A 25,095-nucleotide genomic window follows, 5' to 3' on the forward strand; every position below is an offset into this window, starting at 1 on the left:
GTGAGAAGGGAAGTTTAGAGAAAAAAGAATAAAAAGAAATAAACAAATCCTACAAAGAATTTGGGACTATGTGAAAAGACCAAACCTACGTCGGATTGGTGTACATAAAAATGATGGGAAGAATGGAACCAAGTTGGAAAACACTCTGCAAGATATTATCCAGGACAACTTCCCCAATCTAGCAAGGCAGGCCAACATTCAGATTCAGGAAATACAGAGAATGCCACAAGATACTCATTGAGAAGAGCAACTCCAAGACACATAATTGTCAGATTCATCAAAGTTGAAATGAAGGAAAAAATCTTAAGGGCAGCCAGAGAGAAAGCTCGGGTTACCCACAAAAGGAAGCCCATCAGACTAACAGCTGATCTCTCAGCAGAAACTCTACAAGCCAGAAGAGAGTGGGGAACAATATTCAACATTCTTAAAGAAAAGAATTTTCAACTCAGAATTTCATAACCAGCCAAACCAAGCTTCATAAGTGAAGGACAAATAAAATATTTTACAGACAAGCAAATGCTGAGAGATTTTGTCACTACCAGTCCTGCCCTAAAAGAGCTCCTGAAGGAAGCACTAAACATGGAAAGGAACAACCCATACTAGCCACTGGAAAAACATGCCAAATTGTAAAGACCATCGAGGCTAGGAAGAAACTGCATCAACTAATGAACAAAATAACCAACTAACATCATAATGACAGGATCACACATAACAATTCACACTTAACAATATTAACTTTAAATGTAACTGGGCTAAATGCTCCAATTAAAAGACACGGACTGGCAAACTGGATAAGGAGTCAAGACCCATCAGGGTGCTGTATTCAGAAAACCCATCTCACATGCAGAGACACACATAGACTCAAAATAAAGGGATGGAGGAAGATCTATCAAGCGAATGGAAAACAAAAAAAGGCAGAGTTTGCAATCTTTGTCTCTGATAAAATAGACTTTAAACCAACAAAGATCAAAAGAGACAAAGAAGGCCATTACATAATGGTAAAGGGATCAATTCAACAAGAAGAGCTAACTATCCTAAATATATATGCACCCAACACAGGAGCACCCAGATTCATAAAGCAAGTCCTGAGTGATCTACAAAGGGACTTAAACTCCCACACAATAGTAAGGGGAGATTTTAACACCCCATTGTCAACATTAGACAGATCAATGAGACACAAAGTTAACAAAGATATCCAGTCACATAACTCAGCTCTGCACAAATGGACCTAATAGACATCTACAGAACTCTCCACCCCAAATCAACAGAATATATATTTTTTTCAGCACCACACCTTACCTATTCCAAAATTGACCACATAGTTGGAAGTAAAGCTCTCCTCAGCAAATCTAAAAGAAGAGAAATTATAACAAACTCTCTGTCAGACCACAGTGCAATCAAACTAGAACTCAGGATTAAGAAACTCACTCAAAACCACTCAACTACATGGAAACTGAACAACCTGCTCCTGAATGACTACTGCGTACATAATGAAATGAAGGCAGAAATAAAGATGTTCTTTGAAACCAGTGAGAACAAAGACACAACATACCAGAATCTCTGGGACACATTCATAGCAGTGTGTAGAGGGAAATTTATAGCACTAAATGCCTACAAGAGAAAGCAGGAAAGATCCAAAATTGACACCCTAACATCACAATTAAAAGAACTAGAAAAGCAAGAGCAAACACATTCAAAAGCTAGCAGAAGGCTAGAAATAACTAAAATCAGAGCAGAACTGAAGGAAATAGAGACACAAAAAACCCTTCAAAAAATTAATGAATCCAGGAGCTTGTTTTTTGAAAAGATCAACAAAATTGATAGACCACTAGCAAGACTAATAAAGAAGAAAAGAGAGAAGAATCAAATAGATGCAATACAAAATGAAAAAGGGGATATCATCACCAATCCCACAGAAATACAATCTACCATCAGAGAATACTGCAAACACCTCTATGCAAATCAACTATAAAATCTAGAAGAAACGGATAAATTCCTCGACAAATACACCCTCCCAAGACTAAAACGGGAAGAAGTTGAATCTCTGAATAGACCAATAACAGGCTCTGAAATTGTGGCAATAATCAATAGCTTACCAACCAAAAAGAGTCCAGGTCCTGATGGGTTCACAGCCAAATTCTACCAGAGGTACAAGGAGCAACTGGTATCATTCCTTCTGAAACTATTCCAATTGATAGAAAAAGAGGGAATCCTCCCTAACCCATTTTATGAGGCCAACATCATCCTGACACCAAAGCCTGGCAGAGATATAACCAAAAAAGAGAATTTCAGACCAATATCGTTGATAAACATTGATGCAAAAATCCTCAATAAAATACTGGCAAACAGAAGCCAGTAGCACATCGAAAAGCTTATACACCATGATCAAGTGGGTTTCATCCCTGGGACGCAGGGCTGGTTCAACATACGCCAATCAATAAATGTAATCCAGTATATAAACAAAATCAAAGACACAAACCACACGATTATCTCAATAGACGCAGAAAAGGCCTTGGACAAAATTCAACAACCTTCATGCTAAAAACTCTCAATAAATTAGGTATTGATGGGACGTATCTCAAAATAATAAGAGCTATCTATGACAAACCCACAGCCAATATCATACTGAATGAGAAAAAACTGGAAGCATTCTGTTTGAAAACGGCACAAGACAGGGATGCCCTCTCTCACCACTCCTATTCAACATAGTGCTGGAAGTTCTGGCCAGGGCAATCAGTCAGGAGAAGGAAATAAAGGGTATTCGATTAGGAAAAGAGGAAGTCAAATTGTCCCTGTTGGCAGATGATATGATTGTGTATCTAGAAAACCCCATTGTCTCAGCCGAAAATCTTAAGCTGATTAGCAACTTCAGCAAAGTCACAGGATACAAAATCAATGTACAAAAATCACAAGTATTCTTGTACACCAATCATAGACAAACAGAGAGCCAAATCATGAGTGAACTCCCATTCACAATTGCAGTCCTTAAATTTTTTCTCTTTCAGGAACTCACCGCAAGGTTTCTTTACTTTTTTTTTTGTTTTGGTTTGTTTTTATTCTTACCAGTTTATAATTTTTAGTTAATTGTTTCATAATGCCACTGTAATAGCTAAATATATCTCCGTTAATAATAAATAAGGACAATTTCCTGGAGATAACTTTATGTCTGCTTGTTGTTTGTTCTTAATTTTTCAAATTTTATTTAAGACTTCTATTCTTCCAACAGGGACCATGTTGATATCTTTATCATTCCAATTTTGGAATAGGTGCCGCTGAAGTGAGAACCTGTTATAATTGCTAATAGAGATAAGTGATGTTTGACAAAGGGGTGTCAACATCAAATTAGGCAGAATACATCAAAGAACTTTTGACCAAGGAATTTTAAAAGCTTCAGTTAATTTTTCTAGTTGAGTTTTGGTTGTTCCATTGGTGCATTACACTAACCAAGATGACTGGGGGTCATAAGCTACAACACAAATCTTGAGAATGAACCAAATTTTACATAGTGATTAAAATATTTGCCCAATGAGTTAAATATGTCATTTATCTGAAGTTCTAGAGGAACTTCCTAGGCTGCAATAATTTTTTGTAGGAGAATACTACTCACCACTAAGGCCATTGCTCTTGTGTACCAAAATATCTCTACCCAGTGAAATAATATGCAAATCTCCACCAGAATACATTTATATGTTTGTGAGGGTGGCAACGGAATAAAATCTGATTGTCATAACTTGAAAAATGTCTCAGGAAAAGAAACATGTCTTTATGAGCCATGTAATGAATTCTTTGTATTACATTTTGGATAAATGTGAAAATGATTGCATATATTATAAACTATACTTGGAGAAATTTTCCCAAAATATTGTTTTTCTAAAGCAACATCTTTGTCAGGGCAGGCTAGTGAGTTGCGTCATGTACTAAGGACAAAAATGATAATATAATTTAGTAGAAAGTAAGTATGGATGAATCATTTGATTCATATCATACCTGATCTTAAGAGGATTTTGTTTTTTAGCTGTCACTTTTTACTTTTCCTTGTTTTGGTTTTAGAGCTCTGGATTGAGTTAAGTGTATGTCAAATTTAGATGATTCTTTAAAAGTTAATATAGGTTTTTGTTTTAATGATTTAGGGAATTTTTTACTATTTTTTACTATCAATTAGCTGATTTCCCTTGCCTTCTGGGATGTCGGATTTTAAATGGACAGGAATATTAACTATGGCCTGGTGATATCTTCTAACAACTGTGAAATGAGGTGTCTATTTTTTAAATGAATGGACAAAAAGAGGTTAATTATTTCTCTTCCAAAGCATACCAGTTACAAGTCACTTAGAAAGCATTATTTCTGTCTATAGGAATATCAGCAACTATTACTTTCTCCAATCACACTCTCTGAGCACTGCACTTACGCATGTTGAGCTGTCATGATTTCTAAAAGGTAAGCATTCACCATTTTGATTTATTCTTGTTCTTGTTGTTAAATGTACCATTGTATAGACCTGAGCAGTGAGTCCCAAATTTATCCTTTATGTAAGATCCATCTACAAAGAAAACAACATCAGTTTTAGTAGGGAGAGACTCTCGAAGGTTACTTCTAGGAGAGAAATTCACCAGTTAGGCATATGCATTTATGAGGTATTTAATCTGAGAATGAAGGCAGAAGAGTTGCAGGCTTAAGGTTATCACATTTAGGGATGGTGCTATAAAAAGCTGAAGGAAGTAAAAATTCCTATGAAGCTAGTCTAGTAACAACATCAAGTATGAGGCAAGTTAATAGGGCTTCCACAGGAAAAGGAATGAACACAGTAGGGAATGGCACTGCTGCGATTTATTTAGTTGCCTTAGCTAAAAAAAGTAGTGGCTTATTATGACTCTCATGCAAGGTGACAATTCTTGCCACAGGATCTGTTGGCTGTAATTCCCTACAGGTCTACTTTGGTCTTCATGTTTTTGAGTTTCCATCCCTTTTGCATACAGATAGTAAAAATAGAAAGTTTTAATTTGGAAACACTACAGCTGGCCCCAGCAAGGTCATTTTTATTATTTCTAATGTGAAATGATTTACTTCCATGCAATCTAGAAGGTATAGCATGTCAGTTATTAAAAAGTATACAAAATTGAGTTTTTAGATAAAATTTGAATTGTATCTAAAATCCAACCCCAGAAATGTACTTAGTTTTTTACTTGATTTTTTTTATTTGAGGAAAGTAAAGCCAATATTTTTGTTATTCTACCTAGGTGTATAGAAGACATTTCTTTGATACTAGGTGGCCAAACTTCTGTAATTTTTTTCTGAAAGAAACTGGTTTTCTTTGAGGCTTCTTGTCCCTTTAATGTTAATTGATGTTACAAGCGAATTCCACCTTGTATAGAGGCATGTCTATGTATTGTATTAAGACACATTTTATCTTTTTAAAGTTATTTATTTATTTATTTATTTATTTATTTATTTATTTATTTATAGAGATAGGGTCTTGCTCTGTCACACAGGTTGGAGTTCAGTGGCATAATCTCAGTTCAGTGCATCCTTGACCTCACAGGTTCAAGAATTCCTCCTGACTCAGCCTCCCAAGTAGCCGGATCACAAGCACGCACCACCATACCTGGTTAATTTTTGTATTTCTTGTAGGGACAGAGTCTCTCTATGTTACCCAGGCTGGTCTCAAACTCATAGCCTCAAGTTACTTTTCTGCCTCAGCTTCCCAAAGTGCTGGGATTATAAGCATGAACCACCATACCTGGCTAAGATGAGTTTTTAAAAATATGTTGATATCTGAGGCTGGGCATGGTGGCTCCCTTCTGTAATCCCAGTGTGTACAGAATTGGTGGGCTCTTGGTCTCACTGACTTCAAGAATGAAGCCGTGGACCCTTGCAGTGAGTGTTACAATTCTTAAAGGCAGCGTGTCTGGAGTTTGTTCCTTCTGATGTTCAGATGTGTTCGGAGATTCTTCCTTCTGGTGGATTCGTGGTCTTGCTGGCTCAGAAGTGAAGCTGCAGACCTTTGCAGTGAGTGTTACAGCTCTTAAGGCGGCATGTCTGGAGGTGTTCATTCCTCCTGGTGGGCTCGTGGTCTCACTGGCTTCAGGAGTGAAGCTGCAGACCTTAGCTGTGAGTGTTACAGCTCATAAAAGCAGTGTGGACTCAAAGAGTGAGCAGTAGCAAGATTTATTGCAAAGAGCGAAAGAACAAAGCTTCCATAGTGTGGAAGGGGACCCTAGTGGGTTGCCACTGCTGGATCATGCAGCCTGCTTTTATTCTCTTATCTGGCCCCACCCATGTCCTGCTGATTGGTAGAGCTGAGTGGTCTGTTTTGACAGGGCACTGATTGGTGCGTTTAAAATCCCTGAGCTAGACACAAAGGTTCTCCATGTCCCACCAGAGTAGCTAGATACAGAGTGTCGATTGGTGCATTCACAAACCCTGAGCTAGACACAGGGTGCTGATTGGTATGTTTACAAACCTTGAGCTAGATACAGAGTGCCAATTGGTATATTTACAATCCCTGAGCTAGACATAAATGTTCACTATGTCCCATCAGAGTAGCTAGATACAGAGTGTTGACTGGTGCATTCACAAACCCTGAGCTAGACATAGGGTGCTGACTGGTGTGTTTACAAACCTTGAGCTAGATACAGAGAGCTGATTGGTGTATTTACAATCCCTGAGCTAGACATAAAGTTTCTCCACATCCCCACCAGAATCAGGATCCCAGCTGGCTTCACCCAGTGGATCCTGCACTGGGGCTGCAGGTGAAGCTGCCTGCCAGTCCTATGCCGTGTGCCCACACTCCTCAGCCCTTGGGTGGTCGATGGGACTGGGCACCATGGAGCAGGGGGTGGTGCTCACTGGGGAGTCTTGGGTCACACGGGAACCCCTGGAGGGGGTGGGAGGCTCAGGCATGGTGGGCTGCAGGTCCTGAGCCCTGCCTCACAAGCTAAGGCCTGGTGAGAAATCCAGTGCAGTGCCGGTGGGCTGGCACTGCTGGGGGACCCAGTACACCCTCCGCAGCTGCTGGCCCAGGTGCTAAGCTCCTCATTGCCCAGGGCCTGCAGGGCCAGCTGGCTGCTCCGAGTGTGGGGCCCACCAAGCCCATGCCCACCCGGAACTCCAGGTGGCCCACAAGTGCCATGTGCAGCCCCAGTTCCCACTCACGCCTTTCCCTCCACACCTCTCTGCAAGCTGAGGGAGCCGGCTCTGGCCTTGGCCAGCCCAGAAAGTGGTTCCCACAGTGCAGCAGTGGGCTGAGGGGCTCCTCAAGTGCCACCAAAGTGGGAGCCCAGGCAGAGGAGGTGCGGAGAGTGATCAAGGGCTGTGAGGACTGCCAGCACACTGTCACCTTTGAATCCCCCCTCTAAACAGGACACCCCAAGTGCTATTGGGAATTTGGCTGATGACCACTCTAGCTACTTCCTGCTGGATAGGGGCAAAGAAGGGGCCCTGCAGTTGTGTCCTTCAGAGGGGAACTCTCTAGGCCAGGGGAAGTGCCAGTGGGGCAGTCCAGGGGTCCTCTGTAGAAGTTGTTAGTTGAACTCATTTGGGGTTTCATTTGTAAGACCATCTGTAGCTTGATGACCTCAATTCTAGAGGAAACATATTTGGCAGGAAGGCTAAAAATACAGGCCCCAAAGGGGAGTAAGAGCAAGATGGCTGCCATGGGACCTACAAAAGGGAGAAGCCATGTTGCCCAACTCCAGAGGTTGGTATAAGAATTTGAAAGGCGTTGTCTGATTTCAGAAGCCTTTTTCTGTAAATGTTGGGTGGCATCTTGTATTATCCCCAACTAGTTAGTGTAAGAATAACATTTTTTCCCTAAGAAGGTGTAGAGTCTTCCTTTCTCAGCAGTGAGGAGGTCTAGGCCTCAGCGGTTTTGGAGAGTCACTGCTGTCAAAGAGTCTATTTGGGATTGTAAAGTAAGAATAGATTTTGTTATTTCTTGCAAACTGTCTGAGAAATCCTTTGAGAGTGTGCAGTAGTAGGATAACGAAGTTGACAAACCAGCTATTCCAGTTCCTGTAACAGTAGCCATTCCTAACCCTGTAAGTAGGGGTATTAGTTGTATGGCTCTTTGCTGACAGACTTGAGCTTTAAGGGCAAGGTCTGATTTCCTAGGGCAATGTTAACGTTGGGACTTAGAAAGACTAATGTGCAGGTGCCTGTCCAGTTATTGGGGAGGCAGATATAGGTCAACATTCCACATAAGAAGAATATGCCTTGGCTGGGTAGACAGAACTTGTTATGTATGTTAAAAAGGTGTGTGAGCTCTTTGTTTTCTTTTTCCCATACTCCTAGAGTACTTGCTAAGGTAGCTCCAGTGAGTGGCTGGAAAGGGGTGTTGGGAGCAAACTGAGTGGCTCCCTGTGTTCTATTTTTCCATTGGAGAAAAAAACGTTTTGTATCCACTAGGAGCCATTTGAGAGAGTGATTGAAAGAGGGGATGAGAAGGCATTCACTAATGGTGGGGGCGCTGTTGCAGGGAGTCCAGGGGTGAATGGTCATGCAGGGAGTATGTTTGCCATTACAATTCCTGGATTGTTTGTTAAGCAGGGAGGAGGTGATGATTTTGGGGGTGCCTGAGAAGTGGACAAGCCATCTGAATGGAGCTGTTTGGGTGATTCAAAAGTTACTATGATCAGTTGGGGCTTGAAGTTGTAGAGTGTAATTACACTGATGTGGTGGTAGGTGCCCCAGAAGCAGGCCTGATAACAGGTTGCATTGGACGCACAAAGGGGCTTGGAAAGTTAAGATAGTATTCATGGTTACAGAGCCATGTATGGGCTTTTTGTTGCTTGTGTAATAGGTGAGTTTGGAAATGTAAGAATGTAAAAGTTGGGTTGCACGTCCTGTTAGGGTATTTTTGGTCCTATCAGATATGGGGAAGTCAGTGAATGATTGCATATTTAGAAGTTGGAAAGGGTCTTTTCCTTTATAAAGAGGGTGGTAGGTCAAGTTGATAAAGACCCAGTTTTCTACAGGAATGGGAGTGGCAACATAGGCAGAGGTTGATAGATACACAGCCAACAGTCATTTGCAAGGGGAGGATTGGACTGGTTTAACAGAATGTGAGTTGAGAGTCTTGTAGAGGTAATTAGGAGCTAGTGAAAGAGGAGGGATGATTGTATGAGGTATCCCAGGAAGCAGGATGGATACATAGGCAAAGAGCAAATAGTAAGGTAAAGAGGGTGCTCTGGAAAATGAGATCAATTTAGAGGTAGGAGTAAATTACTGTCAAAAGGAAGGAATATAGAAAGGAGGTTGATGTGATTATGTTTTTCCTTCTGGCAGAAGCTAGAGTATATGTTCCTATCAGAAAGAGAATGGTTAGTGTGCTGTTTTTACTTATTTTTTTTTAAGGAGGAAGGGGTCTTTCCTCAGGACTGGTGGTAGGAGCCTTTTTAGTCTGGGATGTTTCCTTCCAAAATAGGAGGTGCAAATCCTCCAACGGTTTGTAGGTGTATTGAGGCTGGTCTGGCTGATCTTGGGACTCCTGAGCTGATGATCTTGCAGGTTCCTTAGGGGATGTCCAAAGTTTAACTCGGGTGTGGTGAATCCAAGATTCCACTCCTGCCACCTTAACTGCAGTGGGAGTAGGGAGGATTACTGATTATGGTCCTTCCCACAAAGAATCCATAGACGGGGAGGTAGAGGGAGAGATTTGACCAACACTAGATCTCCTGGTTGAAACAACTCTGTTCCCTTTTCTCTGTGACATCCTTCAGGTAGGTTTTTAAGGTTTTGTTGATATTTTGCCAAAGAAGTTATAACTTTGACCAAGTTGGCCGTTTCCTGATCAAGTAGGAGGTCATTTGTGAGAAAAGTTCTCCCATACAGCAGGTCATATGGACTGAGCCCTATTTTGTGAGGAGAATTTTGGATTCTCAACAAGGCCATGGGCAAAAGAGTAGGCCATGGGAGGTGAGTTTCTTGTGTTAGTTTCCTTAAGTGCCTCTTGAGTGTTTCATTTGCCTTCTCAACCTTCCCTGAGGAAATGTGGCCTCCAGGAGCAGTGAAGGTGATATTGTATCCCTAGCACCTTGGAGATTCCCTGACTTACCGTGACTTTAAAAGCTGGAACATTGTCACTCTGTAAACTTTGGGGAAGCCCAAATCTAGGAATTATTTTATGAATTAGGACTTTTTTTCTTTTTTTTTTTATTATTATACTTTAGGTTTTAGGGTACATGTGCACAATGTGCAGGTTTGTTACATATATATCCATGTGCCGTGTTGGTTTGCTGAACCCATTAACTCGTCATTTAGCATTAGGAGATATACCTCCTCCCCCAACCCACAACAGTCCCCCGAGTGTGATGTTCCCCTTCCTGTGTCCATGAGTTCTCATTGTTCAATTCCCACATATGAGTGACAACATGTGGTGATTGGTTTTTTGTCCTTGTGATAGTTTACTGAGAATGATGGTTTCCAGTTTTATCCATATCCCTACAAAGGACATGAACTTATCATTTTTTATGGCTGCATAGTATTCCCTGGTGTATATGTGCCACATTTTCTTAGTCCAGTCTATCATTGTTGGGTATTTGGGTTGGTTCGAAGTCTTTGCTACTGTGAATAGTGCCGCAACAAACATATGTGTGCATGTGTCTTTATAGCCACATGATTTATAGTCCTTTGGGTATATACCCAGTGATGAGATGGCTGGGTCAAATGGTATTTCTAGTTCTAGATCCCTGAGGAATCACCACACTGACTTCCACAATGGTTGAACTAGTTTACAGTCCCACCAACAGTGTAAAAGTGTTCCTATTTTTCCACATCCTCTCCAGCACCTGTTGTTTCCTGATGTTTTAATGATGGCCATTCTAATTGGTGTGAGATGGTATCTGATTGTGGTTTTGATTTACATTTCTCTGATGGCCAGTGATGATGAGCATTGACTTTAATCACTTCCTGAGCCTTCTCTGTCTTGCAGGGGAAAGCTTCTATCCAATTTGTAAAGATATCAGCACAGACCAACAAGTATTGAAATCCCTTTGATTTAGGTATATGGGTGAAGTCTAACTCCCAGTCCTCTCCTGGATAGTGACTTATTCTTTGTTACCCCAAAGGGGTCTTATGATGAACCAAGGGATTATTCTTTTGGCACACCTCACAGGTTTTGACTACCTGTCGGATTGTCCAGAGGAGATTTGGCCCCGTAAATAGGGATTTGGCCATTTGATTAGTGTTTTCAATACTCATATGAAAAGCTTGGTGAAGGGTTTTAAGTATTTTCCACTGGCTGGCTTCGAGTATAAGTATCTTTCCTTCTTTTTTCACCAACCACCCCGAAGGGAGAAAACTATACCCCCGTGAAAGTCTCCATCCTGCTTCAGTCAGGGAATACTGGGGCTTCATCTCGTGGAGGGGGTTGGTCCATACCAAGGTTCCTTCCATAGGTATTTCTAACAAGGGTTTCCACCTGGCAGCAACCTTGGCCTCAGCATCTGCCCTACAGTTTCCTTCAGCCTTCTCTCCTTCACTTTTATGATGGCTTCAGCCATGTGAGACTGCCTCCTTGGGTTTGTGCACTGCATTCAATAACTCTATAATTTCCTTGTGGTATTTAATGGGGGTTCCCCCAGAGGTTAGGAACTCCCTCTCTTTCCATATTGCAGTATGGGCATGTAGGATTAGATAAGCATACTTGCTATCTGTATACACATTTATTCTTTTTCCCTTTCCCAGTTCTAAGGCTCCGGTAAGTGCCACTAGTTCTGCTAACTGGGCACTGGTCCCTGGGGGAAAGGGCTTGCTTTTAAGTATGGTTACATCACTAACTATGGCATAACCTGCCCTTCATATCTCATTCTCCACAAATGAACTTCCATCGGTATATAAGTTAAGGCCAGGAGTAGTTAAGGGGAGTTCTAAGAGATCATCTTGGGCAGCATAAGTCTGGACTATAATTTGTTGGCAGTCATGCTCAATTTGTTCCCCATCTCCTGGGAGAAAAGTGGCAGGGTTGAGGGCCATGCATGTGCATATTTGAAGCACCAGTGCCTCAAGGAGTAGTGCCTGGTATTTAAGTAGGCTGTTGTCTGATAGCCATAAACTTTCTTTGGCACTAATATGCCATTTACATCATGAGTAGTCTAGACAGCGAGATCCTTTCCTTGTATTACTTTGATAGACTCTGATGCTAAGAAGGCCACTGCTGCAACTACCCTTAAACAGTGAGGCCAGCCTTTTGCTACTATATCAATTTCCTTAGGTATGCCACTGGTTGTGGGGTTGTTCCATGAGTCTGAGTAAGGATTCCCAAGAGCTATCCTAGCTCTCTCTGTGACATATAAAGAGAAGTTTTGTCCTGTGGGAAGGCTTAAAGCTGGAGCTTGTACTAGAGCCTGCTTTAAGGTTTTGAATGCTGTTTCTGCCTTTGGTTCCCATTTGACTAAATGAGTATTTGCCCTCTGGGTTACCTTGATTAGAGTATAGAGGGGCCTGGCTATCTCACTGTGTCCGGGGATCCATAGTCAGCAAAAGCCGGTAATTCCAAGGAACCCCCTCAAATGTTTTCAGTCTTAAGGTGAGGATAAGCCAGTATAGGCTATATTCATTCCTTGCTGAGGGCCCTGGTCCCTTTGGCTAAGATTAGGCCTAGATATTTAACCTGCTGTAGGCAAAGCTGGGCCTTTGGCCTAGACACATTGTACACTTGATTAGCTAGAAAGTTCAAGAGATCTAGAGGAGCCTGTTGGCATGAGGCTTCTGAACTGGTAGCCCAAAGTAAATCATCCACATATTGAAGGACCAGAGTGCCTGGACTTGAGAAGTGGTCTAGATCTTGGGCCAGTGCCTGATCAAACAGATGAGGGCTATCCCTAAACCCTTGGGGCAAGACTGTCCAAGTAAGTTGGGAGGTGTGGTCTGTGGGATCCTCAAAAGCAAAGAAGAACTGGGAATGAGAGTGCAGGGGAATACAGAAGAAGGCATCCTTGAGCTCCAGAACCATGAACCATTCTGTTTCCTCTGGTACTTGAGAGAGCAGTGTATAGGGGTTGGGTACAACTTGATATAGTGGAATTATTGCCTCATTAATGAGTCTAAGATCGTGCACTAGTCTCCACTGACCATTTGGTTTTTCTACTCCTAGAATTGGGATGTTTCAGGTACTGTTTCATTTCCTTACTAAGCCTTGAGCTTTCAAATGTTTAACAATATTTTGTAATCCTTTATGAGCTTCAGGCCTTAAGGGATATTGCCTTTGATAAGGAAAAGTGGTGGGATCTTTTAACCTGATTTGGAGTGGGCAGGCATTTTTTGCCCATCCAAATTGTCCTTCCAATGCCCAGACTTCAGTGTTGATTTTCTCCTCAAGTAGCAGACAACCAATGGGTAAATTGTTCCCCATATTCATGTAGATAGTAGCTCCAGCCTTGGCTAATATATCTCTCCCTAATAAGGGTGTGGGACTTTCAGGCATAACAAGAAAGGCATGTGAAACGATCAAATTCTCCCAACTACAACTGAGGAGATGAGAGAAATGCCTGATTACATGCTGTCCCAGGATTCCTCAGATGGTAACAGACCTTGAGGACAGTCTTCCAGGACAGGAGATTAACACTGAGAAGGTAGCCCAATGTCCAGGAGGAAGTCAATTTACTGGCCCTCAATAGTTAAACATACCTGGGGCTCAGTGAGGGTTATGACATGAGCTGGCACTTGCCCCAGGCACCCTCAGTCCTGTTGTTGAATCATCTGGTTGGGGGCTTCTGACCCAGGGAACCTTCATCTTCTGGGGCAGTGCACTTTCCAGTGATTGCCTCGGCATAGTGGACGTGGATGAGGGAGCAGCTTGTTTCTCATTGGACAACCTTTTTTAAACTGTCCTAGTAAATCACACAGATAAAAAGCCCTACCGGGTGATTGGCCTCCTCATTTTCTATCCTCTCTGAACCACCAAGGTTTATTTGTCTGAGGGACATGACTAAGGCTGCAGCCTTTCTCTGATCTCTCTTTTCCTTTTGGGTCTGTTCCTCTTGGTCCCTATTATAGAACACCAAGGTTGCCAGGTTTAATAATGTCTCTAGATTTTGCTCAGGGCCCAGGGCTTGATTTTGGAGCTTTCTCCTGATATCTGTGGCTGATTGGGTAATAAATTTATCTTTAAAATGAATTGACCCTCAAGTGAGTTGGGCGACAGGGGAGTATACTTTGTTAAGGCCTCTCGTAGATGCTCGAGGAAGGCAGAAGGATTTGTTTCCTTTCCCTGAGTTATGGTGGACATCATTGAATAATTCATGGGCTTTTTTCTAATTCTTCTTAGTCCTGTTAGAACACAGGTCAACAGATGTTTACGACTCCAGTCCCCATGATCTGAGTCAAGGTCCCAGTGGAGATCCATACTGGGGATGGCTTGCTGGCCAGTAGGGAATTTGTCCCTTTCTTCAGCTGTCATTCTATCATTTACTTGACTAAGATACCAGGTATCTCCAAACTCTTGGGCTGCAGCTAAAGCTGCTTTCTTTTCATTAAAGGCAAGGGTTTGATCTAACAGTAGCATGACATCTCTCCAAGTGAGGTCAAAAGTTTGCCCTAGATCCTGCAGGACATCTATGTATGTATCAGGATCATCTGAAAACTTTCCCAGGTCTGCCTTGATCTGATTTAAGTCAGAGAGGGAGAAGGGGACATGTACCCACATTGGGCCAAATTCCCCTCCCCCTGCAGCTTGAAGGGGACATAACAGATAGCCTGGGGGTTTCTGTGGACCTTTGCAGATTTCTTTGCTTATTTCCTTCTGGGTAGTGGAGATTAGAGGAGGATTGTCATTAATAGGAAGGGGAGCTATAGGGAGGCTAGGATATGGGGGTAAGCTGAGAGGTCCTCCTGTGGGATGTAAATTGCAAGCTTTGCATAGTTGTGTATTCTCCCTCAATGAAAAGAAAGCTTGGACATAAGATATTTCACTCCATTTGCCTTCCCTCTCACAGAAAAGGTCAAGCTACAGGATAGTATTGTAATTTGCACTTTCCTCAGGTGGCCATTTTTCCTCATCAGAAAGAGAATATTGGGGCCAAGGCACAATGCATAAAAAAAGAGCCACCTCTTTTTCAGGGTTTGTGGGTCAAATTGGTGCCAATGGCTTAGGATACATTTCAAGGATGAGCCTGTTGATACCTGAGTGTTTCCCACCTGAAAGACAAAACTGCCCATGGTTTTGATTTATTTTGTTTCTCCCCCTGCCCAAGAACCCAAAACAGTCCCCGGACCCTGCTGATAGGAATAGTTGTGCTCACTGATGCAGCAGCAGAAACAACCCCTGCCCAAGAACCCACAATGGTCCCTGGACCCTGCTGATCAGAATAGTTGCACTCACTGATGCAGCAGGAGGAACACTAGTTTTCCTCCATGACCACATGGAGGACTGAGGAAGGTCAGATTTAGTGGTCCTTACTGATGCATTCTTGAAAACCTGCACCCTTGACTGTCCTCCTAGGCCACAAGGAGGACCGACCAAGAAAAATTGGATTTAGTGGCCCTTACCAACACATTCTCAAAAAGTTGTTAGAGTCCTAAGCATTCTTCTGTTAGTATTGGGAATTTATCCCTGTCCTATAAAGATGTTATGCCCCAAAAATAAAGTGAAGAGCCAAACACTGAGGGAGGGAAAGGATCTCCAGGGTTGGAAGGGTGACATCTTTTGTCCTCACTTATGTGAGTAGGAAGGATACAATTTCTGAGGCCCCCATATCCTAGCTTCAGGAATAGGTTTGTTAGGCCTGTTAGTCTGAGGAGGGATCCTAAAATTCTAGGTAGTCCCCACTATGATGGAGCTTTGGTCAAAAATTTTGTCTCTCTGATTGGTGAGCCAGGTGCCTAAAGAAGGTAATAGAGTCCTGGAGTTTATACTAGAAATCATTCTTATAGGAGAAACTGGAAAAACACCAGAGACAGGTAGCAATTTTTAGAAGTGGGCCTAACCTCAGAGAAGAGGGGAGAGAGGAGGTTTTCCTGGCAGGCATTAGGACCCAGGGGACAAGGGTCAGGATAGATAGGATAGAGGGGCGAGTCTTGCTTGGGCAACATGCTTTTGAGAGTTCCACTCATGGCCGCAGTATCAACCAACATGTTGTCAGGACCCTGGAGCTGCATGGCTTTCCTCTCTGTCAACCCTCAGCTCAGCCTAGAAGTACAGGAAAAGCAGAAGCTGGTTCTAGGCAAACCAACAATCCCAACTCTGAAGAGTTGGGGGTTGTTAGAGAGCCCTTTCCCAGAAAGCCTGACACCCATGTCTTTAGTCTGGCCACCATACTAGTCACTTTTAACTGGCTGACACGTGCCCAGTACTTAGCCACTGAATTCTAAGGAAAAATAAGATGGAATAGCAAGTGAAAGGGGTCTGATGGTATTCACTGCTTGGCAATAGGTGATTGTCTCACTGCTCGGTGATAGGCAATGATCTCACCGCTTGGCAATAGGTGAAAGTCACTTCTTGGTCACCAAAATATGTTTGGAATTGGTGGGTTCTTGGTCTCACTGGCTTCAAGAATGAAGCCATGGACCCTCACAGTGAGTGTTACAGTTCTTAAAGGCAGCCTGTCCAGAGTTTTTTCCTTCTAATGTTCAGATGTGTTCGGAATTTCTTCATTCTGGTGGGTTTGTGGTCTCACTGGCTCAGGAGTGATGCTGCAGACTTTCACAGTGAGTGTTACAGCTCTTAAGGTGGTGTGTCTGGAGTTGTTCATTCCTTCTGGTGGGCTCATGGTCTCGCTGGCTTCAGGAGTGAAGCTGAAGACCTTTGCAGTGAGTGTTACAGCTCATAAAATCCGTGTGGACCCAAAGAGTGAGCAGTAGCAACATTTATTGCAAAGAGCAAAAGAACAAAGCTTCCACACTGTGGAAGGGGACCTGAATGAGTTGCCACTGCTGGCTTGGGCAGCCTGCTTTTATTTTCTTATCTGGCCCCACCCACGTCCTGCTGATTAGTAGAGCTGAGTGATCTGTTTTGACAGGGTGCTGATTTGTGCATTTACAATCCCTGAGCTAGACACAAAGTTCTCCACATCCCACCAGAGTAGCTAGATACAGAGAGTCGATTGGTGCATTCACAAGCCCTGAGCTAGATGCAGGGTGCTGATCAGTGTGTTTACAAACCTTGAGCTAGATACAGAGTACCAATTGGTGTATTTACAATCCCTGAGCTAGACATTAAAGTTCTCTACATCCCACCAGAGTAGCTAGATACAGAGTGTCAATTGGTGCATTCACAAACCCTGAGCTAGACACAGGGTGCTGATTCGTGTGTTTACAAACCTTGAGCTAGATATGGAGTGCCAACTGGTGTATTTACAATCCCTGAGCTAGACATAAATGTTCACTATGTCCCACCAGAGTAGCTAGAAACAGAGTGTTGATTGGTGCATTCACAAACCCTGAGCTAGACACAGGGTGCTGATTGGTGTGTTTACAAACCTTGAGCTAGATACAGAGAGCCAGTTGGTGTATTTACAACCCCTGAGCTAGACATAAAGGTTCTCCACATCCCCACTAGACTAGGAGCCCAGCTGGCTTTACCCAGTGGATCCTGCACTGAGGCTGCAGGTGGAGCTGCCTGCCAGTCCCGTGCCATGCACCTGCACTCCTCAGCCGTTGGGTGGACTGGGAGCCATGGAGCAGGGGGTGGTGCTCGCTGGGGAGGCTTGGGCTGCACAGGAGCCCATGGAGGGGGTGGGAGGCTCAGGCATGGCGGCCTGCAGGTCCTGAGCCCTGCCCCACGAACTAAGGCCTGGTGGGAAATCGAGCACAGCGCCAGTGGGCTGGCACTGCTGGGGACCCAGTACACCCTCCGCATCTGCTGGCCCAGGTGCTAAGTGCCTCATTGCCTGGGGCCTGCAGGGCTGGCTGGCTGTTCCTAGTGTGGGGCCCACCAAGCCCATGCCCACCCAAAACTCCAGCTGGCCCGCAATCATGGCATGCAGCCCCAGTTCCTGCTCACGTCTCTCTCTCCACACATCCCTGCAAGCTGAGGGAGCCACCTCTGGCCTTGGCCAGCCCAGAAAGTGGCTCCCACAGTGCACCAGTGGGCTGAGGGGCTTCTCAAATGCCTCCAAAGTGGGAGCCCAGGCAGAGGAGGCACTGAGAGTGAGCGAGGGCTGTGAGGACTACCAGCACGCTGTCACCTCTTACCAGCACTTTTGGAAGCCAAGATGGGCAGATCATGATGAGGTCAGGAGATTGAGAATATCCTGGCTAACATGGTGAACTCCGTTTCTACTAAAAATATAAAAATAAGATGGGCATGGTGGTGAGTGCCTGTAGTCCCAGCTACTCAGGAAGCTAAGGGAAAGAGAATGGCGTGAACCCAGGAGGTGGAGCTTGCAGTGAGCCGAGATCATGCCTCTGCACTCCAGCCTGGGTGACAGAGCAAGAATCCATCTCAAAAAAAAAAAAAGTTGATATCTGAGAGATCTGCTTCTAATATTTGTGAAAAGTACACTGGACATGACTGTCCATGTGTATTGTCTGTCTTCCCAAAAGAAGGCAAAAATACATTGACTTTATTTATTCATATTGATAGGAGCTTATTCATAGGGGTATTAAAGAATATATGACAGAAGTCTATTAATGAATTCATCTTCAGAAGGAATGGCAGACAATCCTGCATCGGGATTTGGCACTACAGGATTGTGAAGAATAAGTATGTTGTGAATTGGTCTCAGATTATGTACAAAACCTCCATTTTCTACCATTTAGTTTCCTACACAAAACACTGGAGGGTTATGTGGCCTTTTACCAGAAATAATCTATCCTCATTTTATGTAATTTTAAGATCTAGGCTTTATCTTTTTAGGACTTCATTTTACAAAGGGTGTGGTTTAAGGTGTGAAAGGGATTTTGATGAATCTGTAGTTTTTATTAGGGTAGCCAAGATCATTCATTCGTTATTATTGGAAGATTTTGCCACAATTGATAAAGTGCTGTCTTTAGCAAATTTTGTAAATATTGTTACTAAGTAATTTAATGTCTTCTATGGATTGCAATTAACTTAGATTTTAAAAAGCTTATAATGTCAAATAATTCTATTTTGTTACTTAACTCTAAACATAATTTTCCCCTTTCGGAAAGAAAGAAATGTGAGTCTTATACAAACTTAAGAAGTCTGTTACTCTAAGATGAATAAGTGCTTATGGAGTCAGAAAGAAAATATAAGTGCCTTGTAGGGGACCTACTTGAAAAGTAACAGGTGGAAACTCATATGCTGATACAGAGTATTTGTGGCACTCTCCATTTATACTGTTTGCTTACTCCTGGGAATGGAACTTTGTAATAAGCTGAAATTTATTACTAATAACATGACCTCAGTGTCGTCAAAATCTTGTGTTTACAAGAGCTTCTGTTAGTTATCCACTTAAAATAATTATAATTTTTCTTAAAATAGATCCATGATCATAACTTCAAATATTTAATTTAAAATTTCTAGCATTGAGAGTGGGGTGTTAAAGTCTCCCATTATTATTGTGTGGGAGTCTAAATCTCTTTCTAGTCTCTAAGGACTTGCTTTATGAATCTGGGTGCTCCTGTATTGGGTGCATATATATATATTTAGGAGAGTTAGCTCTTCTTCTTGAATTGATTTCTTTTCCATTATGTAATGGCCTTGTCTCTTTTGATCTTTGTTGTTTTAAAGTCAAAAACACAAAAAGCAATAGCAACAAAAGCCAAAATTGACAAATGGGATCTAATTAAACTAAAGAGCTTCTGCACAGCAAAAGAAACTACCATCAGAGTGAACAGGCAACCTACAGAATGGGAGAAAACTTTTGCAATCTACTCATCTGAAAAAGGGCTAATATCCAGAATCTACAATGAGCTCAAACAAATTTACAAGAAAAAAACAAACAACCCCATCAAAAAGTGGGCGAAGGATATGAATGGACACTTCTCAAAAGAAGACATTTATGCAGCCAAAAGACACATGAAAAAAGCTTATCATCACTGGCCATCAGAGAAATGCAAATCAAAACCACAATGAGATACCATCTCACACCAGTTAGGATGGCAATCATTAAAAAGTCAGGAAACAACAGGTGCTGGAGAGGATGTGGAGAAATAGGAACATTTTCACACTGTTGGTGGGGCTATAAACTAGTTCAACCATTGTGGAAGTCACTGTGACAATTCCTCAGGGATCTAGAACTAGAAATACCATTTGACCCAGCCATCCCACTAGTAGGTATATACTCAAAGGATTATAAATCATGCTGCTATAAAGACACATGTACATGTATGTTTATTGCGGCACTATTCACAATAGCAAAGACTTGTAACCAACCCAAATATCTAGCAGTGATAGAATGGATTAAGAAAATGTGGCACATATACACCATGGAATACTATGCAGCCATAAAAAATGATGAGTTCATGTCCTTTGTAGGGAGGGATGAAGCTGGAAACCATCATTCTCAGCAAACTATCACAACACAAAAAGACAGATGCCACATGTTCTCACTCATAGGTGGGAATTGAACAATGAGAACACATGGACACAGGAAGGGGAACATCACAAACCAGAGCCTGTTGTGGGGTCAGGGGAGGAGGGAGGGATAACATTTGGAGATACGCCTAATGTTAAATTGTGGGTTACTCGGTGCAGCACACCAACATGGCACATGTATACATATGTAACAAACCTGCGTGTTGTGCACATGTATCCTAAAATTTGAAGTTTAATAATAAAAAGTTTCTGGCAAAACCAGTTGGGTTCTGGTGAAGATAAGTAAGTTTTCAGTTCTTACTTTAAATTCTACTTTTGGCCATGACTGATAAAGTACTGCAGGTTGTGTCCTACAAGACACTGGCACTTCAAGAAGAAAAGAGCCACATCAGAAGGAGTAAGTGGAGGATAGATAAAAAGGAAGTAGATCTGGGCAAGGTATTTCACATTATAAATAATACCGAGAAAGAGAGGAAAATATTTCAGTAGTCCTTTTAAATTCAGAAATTGTTTTAGACAATTTTTTTCTTTGCATTGAAGAAATAACTTTATTAGAAGACCCATTAGATGTTTCCAAATATCATTTTTCTGTTCTCATGCTACTGATAAAGACATAGGAACACTTTTACACTGTTGGTGGGACTGTAAACTAGTTCAACCATTGTGGAAGTCAGTGTGGTGATTCCTCAGGGATCTAGAACTAGAAATACCATTTGACCCAGCCATCCCATTACTGGGTATATACCCAAAGGACTATAAATCATGCTGCTATAAAGACACATACACACGTATGTTTATTGCGGCACTATTCACAATAGCAAAGACTTGGAACCAACCCAAATGTCCAACAACGATAGATTGGATTAAGAAAATATTGCACATATATACCATGGAATACTATTTGAAATTGATGAGAATGGAGACAGAAGGGGAAATCACATTCAAGGATTGTTGTGGGGTGGGGGGAGGGGAAGGACATTTGGAGATATATAATGGGTGCAACAAACCAAGATGACACATGGATACATATGTAACAAACCTGCACATTGTGGACATGTACCCTAAAACCTAAAGGATAATAATAATAATAATAAAAAGACCTTCCCTGGGTGTCACTGTCTAGACTCTCTGCCACCTTGGAATTCACTCTTTCTACTTATCTAAACTTTCAAGCATGGGAGCTAAGAAACTAGATGCAACCTAATATCTAGTGTTTTTTTTTGTTTGTTTGTTTTTAGACAAGGTCTGGCTCTGTCACCCAGGTTGGAGTGCGGTGGTGTGATTACCTGCCTCAACTTCTACCTACCAGGTTCAAGCAATCCTCTCACCTCAGTCTCTTGAGTGGTTGGAATTACAGGTGTGTGCCACTACATCTGGACACATGCTTAATTTTTGAGTTTCTTGTAGAGATGGAGTTTCATCTTGTTGCCTTGTCTCTTCTCAAATTCCTGAGCTTAAGTGATCTGTCTGCCTTGGCCTCTCAAAGTGCTGGGATTATAGGGGTGAGCCACCATGCCCAGACTAATGCTCAGTCCTTAAGTGTCTCCCAATCTCTGGTGGTAATTAATTTCTAACGTCTGTCATGACATGTCAGTGGTTGCATGTCTTCATATGTTTATCACTGTCCCCTGTTCATCATTTATATTTATTAAATGTTTTCAAGGAGCTCAGACTTAAAATGACTGGTAGGAGTTTCAGTGTCTCAAATAAGTACTCTTTTGAAATAGTCTGGTAGAATTGGGCTGGAGATAGAAAGTTTTGGGGATCTCTTGGCAGTACTCAGACATCCCTAGAGTGAAGGTAAAGTGGAAAGTGTTGTATATATCCAATTTTCCGGCACGATTTATTGAAGGAATGTTCTTTCTCCAATGTGTATTCTTGGTACTTTGTCAAAAGCCAGTTGATGGAGAGAGGCAGAGTGAGATGGCGAAATAGAAAACTTCAGCAATCGTTACCTTTGCGAAGGCACCAATTTAACCACCATCTACACAGAAAAAGAACACCTTCATAAGTACCAAAATATCAGGTAAGCACTCATGGTACCTGGTTTTATCTTTATAGCACTGAAAGAAGCACTGAAGAGACAGAAAAAACAGTTCCTAATTACCAATGCCACCCTTCCAAACCCCTGGCAGGGGCAGTATGGTGTGGAGGGCATCTCTGTGCTGCAGGAAGGACAGCACAGAAATTGTGAGACAATGAAGTCAGGGCTGTCCTGTTAGGGTAGAAAGAAAAAACAGACAAAACTCAGGTGATGCTTGGTCTTTGAGGGAGCATTTAAGCCAGAATTTCAGATCCCTCTTGTCCATCCATTCTTGAGTTCCTGCAAATCTTAGAGGAACCCCTTGCCATGAAGGTTGAGGCATAGGCCAGGCAGCATTCACAAGCTGATTCAAGAGTCCTTGGCCTGGCTCAGTGGCTCACGCTTACAATCCCAGCACTTTGGGAGGCTGAGGCAGGTGGATCACGAGGTCAGGAGTTCAAGACCAACCTGACCAACACAGTGAAACCCTGTCTCTATGAAAAATACAAGTATTAGCTGGGTGTGGTGGTGAGCACCTGTAATCCCAGCTATTCAAGAGGCTGAGGCAAGACAATTGCTTAAACCCAGGAGGCAGAGGTCACAGTGAGCCGAGATCACACCACTGTATTCCAGCCTGGGTGACAGAGCTAGACTCCATTTCAACAAACAAACAAAAAAACAAAAACGAGTTATTGGGCCTTAAGAAAACATTGGTGGTAGTCCGGTAGCACTCCTTATGTCCTGGAATGGTGGTGGCTATGTGATGAAACTCCTCTACCATTTGAAGGGCTATAGAAGAATGGGAAAGTTGCAATGCAATAGCATGCTGAGTAGACTCCCAAGGTTTTGAAACTGTCTCTCAGATAGCAGTTCTGGACTTACCCAGGGCCTAAGGAAACTCACTACCCTAAAGGAGAGAACTCAGACCTGGCTGACTTTGCCACCTGCTGACTGTAGAACCCTAGGGCCTTGAGTGAGCATAGGCAGTATCCAAGGAGTGGCTACAGCCGGCCTTTGGTGAGATACAGGCTGGCTTTATGTCTGTTCCAATCCAAAACAGCCATAGTGGTGGTGGCAACAGGAATGTTTCTGTCACTCCATCCTCACCTAAGGTGACACAGAAAGGAGGGAGACAGAATCTGTATGTTCAGGACAAAGTAAGGGAGAACAAGAGTTTCTGCTTCGTAATCCAGAAAATTGTCCCAGATCTTGTCAAGACCATCAAGGCAGTATCTCTACAAGTCTTCAAGAACCACAACATTACTGGGCTTAGGTTGCCTTCTAAAGCAGATACAGTTTACATCACAATACCTAAGTCCTTTCCAATATCTACAAAGCCTTCCCAAGGGGGATGACTACAAATAACCCTAGACAGTGAAAACTGCAACAGTGCCTAACTCTTCAACATCCAGATGACAAAGAACATCTTCTAGCATCAACATCATCCAGAAAAACATGACCTAGGACCAATTTTGGGAGAAATAGAGATAAATGACCTTTTAGAAAATTCAAAATATGAACTGTGTTGAGGAAACTCAAAGAAATTCAGGATAACCCAGACAAGGAATTCAGAATTCTACTGGATAAGTTTAATAGGGAGATTGAAATAATTAAGAAGAATTAGGCAGAAATTCTGGAAGTGAAAAATGTAATTGGCATGCTGAAGAATGCCTCAGAGTCCTTTAATAGCAGAATGAATCAAACGGAAGAAATAATTAGTGAGTTTGGGCTGGAAAATGTATCCAAGGCAGCTGATTAGAAGCTGCTGCAGTCCATGACACTCATGGAGAGGAATAAAAAGTGATTAGTAGATTCAGTATCTTCAACTGAAATATCCAGGTTCTCACACTGGGACTGATGGGGCAAACATCTCAACCCATAGAGAATGAAGAAAAGTGGAAGGTATTGGGTGTCAGCCTATCTGGGAGCAGCACAGAACCAAATGAACCCCACTTCCAGCCAAGCAGGCTATAGCAGCTCAGTTGACTGTTGTGGGCAGAACTTTGATCTCTCCTTGGGATAGAGCTCCTGGGAAAAGGTGTGGTCACCATCTCTGTGGCTTAGTCAACTCGGCTACTCCAGCCTGCTATAATACAGACAGAATACAGACAGCCTGGGAAGAATACAGACAGCCTGGGAAGAGGAAGAATACAGACAGCCTGGGAAGAGGAAGGGTTCCTCTTCCTTGCAAAGGGTTCCTCCCATTGCAACACACCTGTGCTACCAAAAAGCAGCCAGACAGTTTTGGGTTTCTTTTTGTGGTTGTTGTTGCTCTTGTTGTTTTTCTGATATGGAGATTCACTCTTGTTGCCCAGGCTGGAGTACAATGGTGTGATCTCAGCTCACTGCAACCTCCACTTCCTGGGCTTAAGCCTTCCAGGTAGCTGGGATTGCAGGCACCTGCAACCACGCCCAGCTAATTTTTATATTTTTAGTAGAGATGGGATTTCACCATGTTAGGCAGGCTAGTGTGCAACTCTTGACTTCAGGAGACCCACTTTCCTTGGCCTCCCAAAGTGCTGGGATTACAGTTGTATAGTAACAAACCAGAGTGGACTGTGTGTACTAGCTCATCAGACTAACAGCAGACCTCTCAGCAGAAACCCTATAAGCTAGAAGTGATTAGGGGCCAAAATTC

Source organism: Hylobates moloch, unplaced genomic scaffold (genome assembly GCF_009828535.3).
Source record: "Hylobates moloch isolate HMO894 unplaced genomic scaffold, HMol_V3 SCAFFOLD_25, whole genome shotgun sequence".
Taxonomy (NCBI): domain Eukaryota; kingdom Metazoa; phylum Chordata; class Mammalia; order Primates; family Hylobatidae; genus Hylobates; species Hylobates moloch.